We start from the raw sequence: 14017 nt of genomic DNA, 5'->3' as shown, positions 1-14017 counted from the left end.
CTGACTACCACCCCTACCTCCTAAAATTCTCGGTGGTCTACCTCTAGTTGTCACTCCACTAGGTCTTGCACCTTGAATCTTATTCTTCTCATCAAGCTCCGTGCAATCTCTAATGAAGTGGTCCTTCGAACCGCATCCGTAACAGGCCCTGTTAATAGACTTACCCCAACATTCACCTATGTGTCGTCTTCCACATTGGGGACATTCAGGTTTCTCTAGACGATTATTGCCCACACTAGCTACCGAAGTAGCTCGGGAGTCCGTCGATGGTCTTGCTCTGATGGAAATTCCCGCAGTCGTCCTCGACTTATTAGTGTCCTCCCTGAACTTCTTTACGGCTGAGAACGGAGCTTTACCCGTCGATCTTTTACGATAGTCTCTAGCTTCAAATTCAGCCTTCTTCTTCTCCTTTCCAAGTTCTTCCGCCTTGCAGGCTCGTTCGACTAGTGTTACGAATTCTTTTATTTCCAAAATACCCATTAGTAGCTTTAAATCTTCATTCAATCCTTCTTCGAATCTTTTGCACATAGCAACCTCATCAGCTACACACTCCCGGGCATACCTACTGAGTCTTACGAATTCATGTTCGTATTCAGATACTGTCATACGGCCTTGCTTGAGTTCTAAGAATTCCTTACGCTTTTGATCAATGAACCGTTGACTAATATATTTCTTTCGAAATTCCGTCTGAAAGAAGTCCCAAGTTACTCGTTCGTTTGGGACTATGGAAATCAGGGTCCTCCACCAATAGTAGGCTGAGTCCCGCAACAAGGATATAGCACACTTTAGACATTCATCGGGTGTGCATGACAGTTCATCAAACACCCGAATGGTGTTATCAAGCCAGAACTCGGCCCTTTCAGCATCATCAGTAACTATGGCCCTGAACTCCTCAGCCCCGTGCTTCCTAATCAAGTCTACAGGTGGCTTACTCAGCCTCACAGGATCAATAACTGATGGCATTACTGGCTCCAGGGGTGGATTATTCAAATTCGGGAATTGTTGGACAGCCGGATTGGTTCGGGCATACTGCGCGACCCACTCATTCATCATGGTAAAGAAGGCTTGTTTAGCCCCCTCACCTTGATTATTCGCAGATGACTGAGGTTCAACAGGCGGTGTCCCTTGTGCAGGAGCAGCCGCTACACTTTCAATGTCATCCGCCAAGGTTCTCTCTACACCGGGATCTATTTACTAATCAAAACATAAATTTTAACCGTCAGAAGTCATCACACAGTTAAACATTAACATTCGGCATGTATAGCTAGACTCATACGTGCTATGGTAGTCCTAGAACCGACTAAACCATAGCTCTGATACCAATCAAATGTAACACCGCGAACCCAAGACCGACACCGGAGTCGAACACGAGGTGTTAACAGACTTTAAACCCTTTATAAAAATATTTCTCAGACACTGCCAATCTGCGTACTAGTCACTTTAAAAATCATATCTTGAGTTTCAAAACTTGAAAATCAGTTTCGTGATTTTTCCATGAAACTAGACTCATATGCCCATCTACATATTTTTTTCTAGAATTTTTGGTCGGGCCAATTAGTACAGTTTATTAGTCAAAGTCTCCCATGTTACAGGGATCGACTACACTGACCTTTGCGCATTACGACCTGGATATCTCCCCGCACAGAGCTTCAATACTGATGCCGTTTCTTTCTATAGAAACTAGACTCAGAAAGGAATCTATCCATATATGGTATGACTCCTAATTGTCTCTGGTTAATTTATAATGAATTTCCAAAGTCAGAACAGGGAATCCAGAAACCGTTCTGGCCCTGTCTCACGAGAACCTGAATCTCTGTTAACATACTGTCCATATGATCTTTTCGTTGCTTCTATATGAAAATAGACTCATCGAGCTTCGAATACATAATTTATTCATCAATTAATTCCACTCCTACTATTTTTAGTGATTTTTCAATCTCACGTCACTGCTGCTGCCAGCATCTGTTATGAAAGCAACTATGCCCATTTCGTGATTTCTCCTTGATCTAACTAGTAATTCGTCATACATATCACAAATTATGATCATGACTAGCCATGCCAAAGGCTAATCATTGCCAAACATCCCCCTACTACACTATTGCCATATCATGAATTTTAACACCAAAATAATCAACCATGACATATGGCATAAAAATCGTATTACCAAGACTTACAACCCAACATTAGAACCAAATTCAACCGAATATTATGCCATTTTCGCATGGCTAAAAGTTTACATACCAAACTTCAACAAAACATATTAGCCTATACATGCCGAAATGTTCTCTTAGACCAACTAAGAAGAAAATACCAAAGGTTGCTAGCCGGTGTGATGACTTCGACGACGGCACGATCACGCAAAAAGAGACGAGTCCAAGAAACCTAGAATAGGTGACAAGCAAACACCGAATGAGTATATAACTTAGTAAGCCATAAGCATTCCACAACCATCCATTAATAAAATTATCACAACAGGAAACAATGAAATGAGGTTAAGTACTCCATCCATACCAAACTATACCATAGTTCCTTAAACCCTATGGTTCAATCTCATACCAAGTCCTACATTGGCCTTTCATACATCATTTTATTTTCGTTATAATCATACAATTAAATGAACTTTCACCTATTCCACAATGAACCTTATGTACGTGACTTCAACTATAATCGTCACATAGGTTCAAAACTTACCAAGCTCAACTCCAAATATAAACATAGCGCCTATTAGCCGTGAACTCAAGGTACTTACCTTTTCCGCTGTCCAAAATTGACTCGGTAAAGTCGCACCCTTCATGTAAATAATTTATAGAAAATATATATTGGGTTCGCACACATAGTGCTTAATAATCAACCGCGCACACTTAGTGCCATGTACTTTAAACTCACACACTTAGTGCCATGCATTTCAAGTTCGCACACTTACCTTTTCCGCTGTCCAAAATCGACTCGGTAAAGTCGCACCCTTAATGTAAATAATTTATAGAAAATATATATTGGGTTCGCACACATAGTGCTTAATAATCAACCGCGCACACTTAGTGCCATGCACTTTAAACTCACACACTTAGTGCCATGCATTTCAAGTTCGCACACTTACCTTTTCCGCTGTCCAAAATCGACTCGGTAAAGTCGCACCCTTAATGTAAATAATTTATAGAAAATATATATTGGGTTCGCACACATAGTGCTTAATAATCAACCGCGCACACTTAGTGCCATGTACTTTAAACTCGCACACTTAGTGCTGTACAATTTAAACCCGCACACTTAGTGCCAATCTCATGACCGTGAACACTTATTGCCCGCACACTTAGTGCCGAAAACCAGCCACTCAATAGGCTTCACTTCCTTTTTACATTCGACAAATTTCATCTCTACTTACATATACATTTGTATACATTTCATCTCATTAAACACAATGGTATAGGTATTACGATCCTTTAAATCAATACCAAAGATATGCTTAATGACTTACTTGTGTTGGGTAAGATGGTTCCAACTCGGCTACTCGATGATCTTTTCTTTGCCTTTGCTCGATTCTCCTCCTTTAACTCCTTGAGCTTAATCAATAAATCAACTAGTTTAACCGCCTTGCTAAATATTTACAATCCAATTACACATGCATATGTATGTTAGTATATTCGGCAATCACCCTTACTAATCACCCACTTGACCAATTATAGAGAATCAAAGTTAATATCACAATGTGTACCCTATATGGCCCATTATACATAATCAAATTTAACATCATCTATATATTTACTCATATGGCCGAATATACCTAATCATACATACACCTAACCAAAAATAATTTCTAAAATCTTTATATAATTTCTACACTAGTAAAGCATCCTCTCCCTTTCCATCAATTTAGCACATGCATTACTCATTAACCTACAAAAATTATATTCGGCCTTAGCACACAACTTGCTAACCGATTCTTCCCCATCTAGCAACCAATGCACATATGTGCTCACTCAAAAATGCTAAAAAAAAAGGGATTCAAGAATCATCAATCCACCATCACATGCATCATTAACAAGCTTCATATTTAGCATGCAATGGCATTAACACAAACTCCACCTAGGCCGAATCTTAACTCATCTTCATGCCTCATCACCACAACATCAAACATCAAAATACCAACCAAGAATGTAACATGCATGACCGAATATCATCTCCATCATTTAACAAAGTTTGAACCATGGCTAGGTAGATTTCAAACTTACAACTTAAAATATACATGAATCTCAAAGAATAATATCAAACATACCTCAATCTAGTTACATGCATGGCCAAACTTCCTCCTAATTCTCTTCCAAACCAAACATGAAGCAAGAACTCCTTCCTCCTCCCTTAGAATTTTCGGTCAAAAGAGGATGAAAAAGGATGAACAAGTTTTTCTTTTCCTTTCTTTAGCTCACGGCAATGGGGGGGGAAACAACCACTCATTTTTTTTTGTTTTTCCTTTCTTTATTACCCATACTCCTTATTTTATTTTTTTCCTACATACTTCACTAGGCCAACATGTTCCCAACATGTTTCCACCCATAGCATGGCCAACCACTAGCTCAAATTTTGGGTAATTTGACATGCAAACCCATCATTTTCACAACATGCATTAATAGACCATTTTAAATTAGCCTATCATATTTTCACCATGTCTCATATCGATCCCTATTTAATAATTTCTCATGCATTTGGAAAAATTGGAGAATGAAACTTCCACATACTCATGTACACACATAATAAGCATAGAATATGGAAATTAATTATTTTTATGACTCGATTTTGTGGTCCCGAAACCACTTCCCGACTAGGGTCAATTTTGGGCTGTTACAGTTCCAGCTCCATCGAGTTCAATTCAAGCTGATTCTAGCTCATTGAGCTTAATTTGCTTTTATTTAATTTCATGCTTTTTTAATTTGCTGGAATAAATTAAATGAGTTAGTTTATTAAATTTAATTCAACTCAAATAAGTGTTAGAATTAATTTTAGTTCAGCTTAAATAAGTGTTAGTAATTAATTTGTTTAAATCTGGACAAATTTAATTATTTGTGTTTAATGTGTTTCATGCATGCTTTTAATATGTTTTAGTTATTACATAGCATAAATAAGTCTGCTTCATTACATCTAATTAATGTGTCTTGTTTTTTATTTCATATGTCTAAATTCAGCCGAATTTTACTCTGTCTTACTGCTGAATTCATTATGTCTTGAGCTCATTCAATTTTCTGAAAGACCAAGTTGGATCCAAGAGGCGATGGGCCCTTCCAAGTACTCGAGCAGATCAATGATAATGCATACAAAATTGATTTACTCGGTGAGTACAATGTAAGTTCTACTTTCAATGTGGCTGACTTATCTCCATTTGATTTTTCAGATTCGAGGACGAATCTTTTTGAGGAAGGGGGAAATGATACGAGTCACAAAGGCCCAACTCAAGCTTAAGAACGTGATGGGTTGAAATTACCACAAGGCCCAATAACGAGGTCAAAGGCCCAAAAAATACGTACTAAACTAAATGGAATCATTCAAGACTTCATTACCAAGGCCTTAGATGTGTATACAAAGGAAAAAGAAAATCAAGATTCACTTTCTTGTTTTCAAGAAAATCAAGAAACCGAATCTTGGTCCGATCTTGCTGTTTTGAGCGATTTCAAGAATCAAGAAAATCAAGATTTCAAATCTTAGAAATCTTGGCCCAAGAAATCGAATCTTGCAGCTAAGGCGTATTGGATCTCAGTTATGAGCATCAACGAACCAATTTCGAGAGAGAATGGATTACAAGCCCAAATGCTTGAAGAAACGACCCAATAAGATGTTCCAAGCCCAATCAAGAAATTTAAATTAGACTTAGTTGAAAATCAGGCCAAATTGTCAAAGTGGCCCAATTTGTAAAAGTTTATTTTTTTAAATACTTAGTTTAATTTTTACACTTTATGATTAAATTCCTATGTAAAAAAATTCAACCTAAGAAGCCCATTAAAAAAGCCTTGGTCGAATTTCCCTTGATGTTAATAATTAGGTTTTTTTTTAGTTTTCCTAATAGGGTTAGGAAAATAGATAGAAGGCCTATAATAAGGCTTGATCGGCCACCTTATACACAATTACATTGAACAACACATTGAAATTAGATTTTTTCTTGAGTGAATAATTCTCTTTGTGTTTTCTCCAAGAATTCACTCTTGAGTTTTTTTTAGAAGTAGTTTTAACAATCTTTTTGATTGTGGGAGCCATCTTCAGCCTTCTTCTTACTGTTGTTCTACATCGGTGGGGAGATTCGAGCCATTTGAAGGGAGTTATGAAATCTTTATTGATTTCAAGGCTTCTTAGGACTTTATTCATCTTTCTTGCTGTTCTTTCTTCTTTAGTTGTTTCTGTTTATGTCGATTGGTTGATTAACTTGATTTAATTTCTCTTGTTGCATTTTTAGCCATTCCAATCTTAAAGAATCTGTTTGGCACCATTCTTGGCATTAAAGAAATGTCCCTTAGTCATACTGTTCAATAGATCTTTCCGCCCAAGCCTCCTAATTTTGATTCAATTCGGTTTGCTGGGTTTTGAGTTTATTTCGCTGTTTTGTGTTCTCCTTTGCAGATTCGGCTTGGGAAAGTCTTTTCTTGAATCTAAATTTTTGTTTCTTTGTTTCCAATCAACTCTATTAATAAGTGTTTCGATTCTTGGCTGATTCTTTCTTGTTTTGGGTGTTTCGTTTCAAATCTATTAGTTCTAAGTTTAATTTTCTGTTTCATTTCATATCTAAGTGTCTAGCGTTTTCATAGGAGTTTTTCGTGACTTGGCAACCCGATCTTGGTCCACGCGCGATCCTCTATCATCTACGCCAACAAAGCAAACCGATCCAGAGGTCTTACCATTAGGATCTATTACCCGTTCTAAGGCAAAGAAATTCAGGGAAGTCTTGTTCCTTACTTGTGCTACAATTCCAGATTCATTCGATTATGTTCATGCCTTATAACATAGGCTTTATAACATGTTGCATGCTGATATGTGACATATCTCGGTTATATTACTAGTTCATGCGTTTAAGTATGTATATGTTATCCTAAGTACGTTTCTGAAATTGGGTTGATAGTGTTTGTATTGTTTCTAAGTTGTTTCTAAATTGTAAGTGTGTTAACGAATAGGAATCGCAAGTGTTCCAGCTTGTAATTGTGTTTTCCATTAAATTTACAAGACTTTGATGGAAGTTTGATATGTTTTGATATAGGTATAATAATAGACAGCAGCTTAAGGCCTCATTTCTAGCTCGGTTGAAGCTTTAATATGTGTGTGCAGCTCTTCTCAGCTTGAAATAGTTCTGAAAGTTTGTTTCCAGCTCATTTCAACTCAGTACATTTCCAGCTAGCTCAATTTTAGGTCCACCAGCTCAACTCTAGCTGATAAGTCCAGAAGTAGCTGGAAGGTGTCTTATGTGTTGGGGAGTGTCCCATACACATGTTGCAGCCTAGGTGGCATCCCAGTATAAAAATCACACACATAATAGCCTTGACACATGTTTGTGCATGTGTGGCCGAAATCAGCCCTCTTCTCTACATATGACGCCAAAATTCAAAGAGATAAGAACAAGAGTTCAAATGTTTGAATTTCAAACGTTTCACACATATTAAATGTGTGGCTGGTATTTGATGGCGCTAAGAGAGGATATAAATCTTTCATATTCAAATTTGAATTCTTTATTTACAGCCACAAGTTCAAATTCGACAACCCCTTCCTTGTACTTATAAATAGATGTTCAAACAATGTAATCTGGGAAGATGATTGTTATTAAACAAATACTTGTGAGAATTTTCTCTCAATTTCGGTTCTTCATTGAACTTTCTTTTGACATTTCGACTTAGTTTGTTGTGTCAAAACTTCCTTGATACTTAGGGTTCCTAGATTGCTATCTAGAGGGTCCAAGTCCTTCGACATGAAACATATTCGATTCAGGTTTGCATAGTCTATTGTGCAGGTTCTTTCGAGTATTTCATCCTCGATTTTGTTGTTTATGCTGCAGAAAGGATGTTTGCTATAATCCTAGATCTGCAATCCTTCAAGGTTCGTTGTTTCGATAAGCAATGTCATATCAAGTGGTAATTAGAGCTTAGGTTGGATTTTAGCACGTTCTGCACCAAAAGAAAAAAAATAAACAAAATAAAAAAATATATTTATCAAAGTTAAAAAAAAAAGAAAAATAATAATAATAAAAAATGTCGAATATCTAAAATCAGTTTTTGAAATTTTGTGCAAATTACAAAAGAATAGTGTTGAATTGTGTGTGACATGTTGGAAGATGCTCAAATTATACCTTGAAATGCGTGAAAATCATCCGAATCAACTTTTCTTGTTTGATTCGGTGATAGGATCATTGTCAGCATTTCTTTTGTAGTAAGTTATTGAGTTTTCTTTCTTGTTATCATCCTCGTTTCTTCATTTTTTTCTCTTTTCCAGTCCTATATCTTTCTTTAACTTTTTGTTTCTTTAAACTTTATTTTTCTTCTTTTCCCTTTCTCTTGTAAGTTTGACACAATTAACAAGTCCGAAGGATCGGGTTAGTTCCCTAAAGAACTGATTGCAAGTGATCGAGTGAAAAAAAAGGCATTGAGCGTTGTGAGAATAGAAGGGGAGACAAAAAGAGCCATTCAAGCATTCTCTCAAGTGAAACACGAGCATTGAGACTATTTTGAGTGCATTGTTCTTTCGAGTGAAAATCGAGAGGTTTTGTGAGTGTCCTGTGAGGAATTTTATTATTTTTGTTTTATTTAACTTTTTATCAGTATTCTTTGTGTTGTTTAAGTATGAAAGGATCAGAAGATCATATTCGTGATGAAAATCAACCACCAGATTTGTAAATGCAGGCTCTTACTCGCACCTTGCAACGTCTGTTAGAAAATGCATTAGAGCCTATACATTCTTGTTTGGACAAGATCGATGGGGGTGGTTCCCAATCTGTCCATAATGAACAGAATCATGAAAATGACGTCGAACATTCACCAAGGGTGAATCAACGACCAGGATGCGCAGCTGATGATAATATTTCTAACATAAAAGTTGCTTACCTTCTTTTCAGGGACGAACAGATCTTGATGCATATCTTGCTTGGGAAAGCCGGGTAGAACATGTTTTCGAGTGTTATAATTACTGAGAACAGAAGAAGGTTCGTTTGGCTGTGATGGAATTCACAAACTACGCCTTGATCTAGTGGGATCAATTATTGATAAGTCGAAGACGTACCGGTGAAGGTCCCGTGAGAACTTGGGCAGAAATGAAGCAAATCATGTGCAAAATATTTGTTCCTTCTTACTATCATCGTGATTTATTCCAGAAATTGCAACCGATAAAACAAGGAAATAGGAGTGTAAAAGACTACTGCAAGGAGATAGAGGTGTCCATGATGCGAGCCAACATTGTTGAGGATCGAGAGGCTACTATGGCACGATTCCTTGTAGGTTTAAACTCTAAAATTTCTAACATTGTTGAGTTGCAGCATTATGTTGAGTTAGAGGACATGGTGCATATGGCGATTAAAGTTGAAAAACAGCAACGTAGAAAGTCTTCTAATAGAGGTAATACTCCATTTAAATCATTTTCCAATCCTTTGGGTACTCCTAACAATTTCAGGAAGAAAACACCATTCCAAATCAAAGAAAAGGGTGAAACGAGCAAACCCAAGGCTCCAGTTGTTGATGTTGGGCGTGGGAAACAACAAATGCAACTAGAACATTTGAGAGACATTTTGTGCTTCAAGTGCCTTGGTAGAGGACATATTACAAGTCAATGTCCAAATCGGAGGACCATGATACTATTAGAGAGTGGCGAGATTGAGTCCGAGACAGAATAAGAAGAGCCAGAACTCCTTACAGTAGATGTTGATGAAGATGATAACAATGTGCAGAGATTTGCAACTGGTGAAGTACTTGTTATCAAGAGAAGTTTGAACACTCAACCGACTCAAGAAGAACAGTAGCAAGAGAACATCTTTCATACAAGATGTCTCGTCAATGACAAGGTATGTGTTGTAATTACCGATGGTGGTAGTTGCACTAATGTTGCTAGTTTCGTGATGGTTGAAAAGTTAGGACTGAAGACGACAAAGCATCCCAATCCCTACAAGTTGCAGTTGCTGAATAATGGAGGAGAGATTAAAGTAAACAAGCAGGTGTTAGTTCCGTTTCCTATTGGAAAGTACAAGGATGAAGTACTTTGCGATGTCGTTTCAATGGATGCGAGCCATTTTCTATTAGGTCGTCTGTGGAAGTTTGATAAGAGGACGATGCACGATGGTTTTACAAACAGATATTCTTTTATGCACAAAGGAAAGAAGTTCACCTTAGCACCTTTGACACCGAGTCAAGTGCAAGAAGATCAGGAGATATTGTGAAAGAATACTGAAGAAGTTCGTGGGAAAAACAAGATGAATGTGTATGCAAGTAGCAAAGAAATCAGGAAATGTCTTTCCTCTCAACAATCTTTGCTCATTTTGTTGTATAAATATTCTTGTTTATTGTTTGAAACTTCTAATGTTTTGCCTACTTCCATTTCATCTCTTTTGCAGGAGTTTCAAGATGTGTTTCCGGATGAAACACCTAAGGGTTTACCCCCTCTTCGTGGCATTGAGCACCAGATTGATTTCATTCTTAGAGCCATGATTCCAAATAGGCCAGCTTATCGAAGTAACCCCAAAGAGACAAAGGAACTTCAAAGACAGATTTCAGAGTTGTTGGACAAACGTTACATTCGAGAGACTTTAAGCCCGTGTGTCGTACCAGTGCTACTGGTACCTAAGAAATATGGGACTTGGAGGATGTGTGTTGATTGTCGAGCAGTAAATCAAATCACAATCAAGTATCGACACCCCATTCCTCGACTCGATGACATGCTGGTTGAATTATGCGGAGCGACTATCTTCTCCAAAATTTATTTGAAGAGTGGATATCACCAGATTCGCATGAAAGAAGGTGGCGAGTGGAAGACAGCTTTCAAAACAAAGCTAGGTTTGTACGAATGGTTAGTGATGCTATTTGGATTAACGAACGCACCTAGTACTTTTATGCGATTGATGAATCATGTTCTGCGATCTTTTATAGGCAAATTTTGTGTTGTATACTTTGATGACATGCTAATTTATAGCAAGACTTTGCAGGATCATATAGAACATTTACGAGCTATTTTGTAGACGTTGCGAGAAGAGAAATTGTCCAGTAACATGGAGAAATGTGTGTTTTGTACTAACAAACTTACATTTCTTCATTATATCATTAGTTGTCAGGGAGTTGAGGTTGATCCTGAGAAGATAAAGGCGATTCAAGATTGGCCACGACCGACATCCATTAGTCAGGTTAGATCATTTCAAGGTTTAGCCAGTTTTTACCGTCGATTCGTTCCCCAATTCAGTTCTATTACCGCTCCCTTAATCGAGATTATAAAGAAGAATTTCGTCTTCTCTTGGGGTAAAGAACAAGAAGATCCCTTTCTAAAAATAAAAGATTATTTGACAAAAGCGCCTGTTTTAGCATTACTTGATTTTGATAAAATGTTTGAAATTGAATGTGATGCTTCTGGAGATGGTATAGGTGTTGTTTTGTAATAGGGAAAGAGGCCTGTTTCATATTTCAGTGAGAAACTTGGCGGAGCAACGTTGAATTATCCTGTCTATGACAAGGAAATGTACGCACTGATCCAGGATTTGGAGACGTGGCAGCATTATTTGTTGCCTAAAGAGTTTGTCATCCACACTGACCATGAGGCTTTGCGGTATATTACAGGCCAGCATAAATTGAATAAACGGCACGCTAAATGGGTTGAATTTTTGGAATCTTTTCCTTATGTTATTCGTTACAAAAAGGGGAAAGACAATGTCGTTGCTGATACATTATCACGTAGATATACCCTTTTGAGTTACCTTGATTCACAATTGATCCAATTTGCATATATTAGAGAATTATATTTTGATGATCCTGATTTTAGAGATAAGTATAATGCTTGTGAGAAATGAGCAGATGGAAAATTCTACAGGCATGATGGATATATCTTTTCAAAGAAAACAAGATATGCATTCCACAGGGTTCAATGCGTGATATATTGATCCGTAAAGCACATGAATGATACAGCCACTCCCCAAGTCACAACTAGCTCGAGCAAGGACCCTTTGAAGCTGCCCCAAGGCCTTATTACCTGATCGCGTGCCAAGCAATTCAAAGGGGCACTAATGACTTTGATAGACAAACTGTGAGACGATACCCTAGTTGGACACCTCGAGGAGACTCGAACCAGCCCTAAGAGTCTTCCATGCACCTTGTTGCGAGCTGAACTTAGCTCAATTTCAGCTCAATATCATTTAGACATTAATTTGATTGCTAAAATATTTATTTGAGTTAGTTAATTAGTTATACACAGCTCAATTAATTTTCATTGTTTAATTGGTCTAAAATCTGGACGAATTTAAGTGTGCATGTTAATTGTGTTTTTCTTACATGTTATTAAGTCATCTTAATTCCTACAGCTTATAAATATGTTTTTATTGCATGATTTCAATGTGTCTTGTCTTAACCGAATTAATTGGGTCTTAACTTAATTAATTGTGTCTTGTTCTATTTATGTGAATTTAACTTGTCCAGAATTATGTTATTAATTATGTTCAGCTGAATAAAAATCAATTTAAGATCATTTGTTCCTTTTGTAGGTTGGCCGAATGTGGGAGTGCATTTAAGCAAGGTACGTGCATGTTAGATTCAATGTATTTGGCGATACATGCATGGGATACAATCAAAATGGTGTGCTGATTTTTGAAGTTTCCTATGTGACTATTCGGCCAAAGGAGCTGATGTTTCTTTCTCCAAAGCTGCCCATTTATTTCTTTTACATTGCTGGATACATCTTGGCTGTTCGGTTCATAGTGTTCACACTCAAGGACTCTTCAAAGCTGAGTTTTCACACCTTAAATGGCTGATCATTTCCCCCTTAATTACGGATCACTTTCCAGCAAAAGTTGCAATTTAATTGAGCTTATTTAAGCCTATTAACCGAACCTAGCTGCTTCCATGCATCTTCCCAAGCTTCCAAGTCCATTGTTCATTCTAGAAGCTGCCCATTGGAGCTTACATTCAGCCAAATCTTGCTAGCTCAATTAATTGGGTTCATTTGCTTAGTTCATAAGAATGTATGTGACTATTCGGCTAGCTTAGGCTCTGCTTATAAATAGTTTTTAATTTCATTTTGTAAAAGAACTTTTTGGCATATTGTTAATGAATTGCCGCCGAATTTGTGATAGGAGGTTGCGCGTGGACCAAGATCGAGTTTCCAAGTCACGGGAAAATCCTACGAAAACTAGTGACACTTGGATCTGAAATGGAAACACAAAAAAAATAGAAAATTAAACTCCAAGACCAAGAAAGCCAAATTGAAATAGAAATAGGATTCTTGGGTGGCAAGAAAGATTGAAAATTATGAATAAAGGACGTTTCTTGATGCCAAAGAATGTTGCAAAACAGATTCTTGAGTCTTGGAATGGCTGAAAACGCAACTAGAACAATTAAACCAAATTAATCAACCAATCGGCGCAAATAAAAAAATAAATAAAGAAGAACAAACAGCAAGAAAGATAAAGAAAGTCCTAAGAAGCCTTGAAATCAAGAACGATTTCACAACTCCTTTCAAACGGCTCGAATCTACCCTCCAATGTAAAAACACGGCAAGAAGAAGGTTGAAGATGGCTCCCACAATAAAAAAGATTGTTAAAACTACTTCTAAAGAAAACTCAAGAGAAAATTCTTGGAGAAACTCAAAGAGAATTTTCACTCAACAAAAATCTGAATCTAATGTGATATTCAATGTAATCCCCTAAGGGTGGTCAGCCAAGCCATACATATAGGCCTTCTAACTACTTTCCTAGCCCTACTAGGAAAACTTAAAAAAAACCTAATTGTTGACTATCAAGGGAATTTTGTCCAAGGCCTTTAAATGGGCCTCTTGGACTGAATTTTTACATAGAAATTTATTCATACGGTCTAAAAAT

Source organism: Gossypium hirsutum, chromosome D04 (genome assembly GCF_007990345.1).
Source record: "Gossypium hirsutum isolate 1008001.06 chromosome D04, Gossypium_hirsutum_v2.1, whole genome shotgun sequence".
Lineage (NCBI taxonomy): Eukaryota > Viridiplantae > Streptophyta > Magnoliopsida > Malvales > Malvaceae > Gossypium > Gossypium hirsutum.
The sequence above is the reverse complement of the archived record's forward strand: the minus strand, read 5'-3'. Positions refer to the sequence as shown.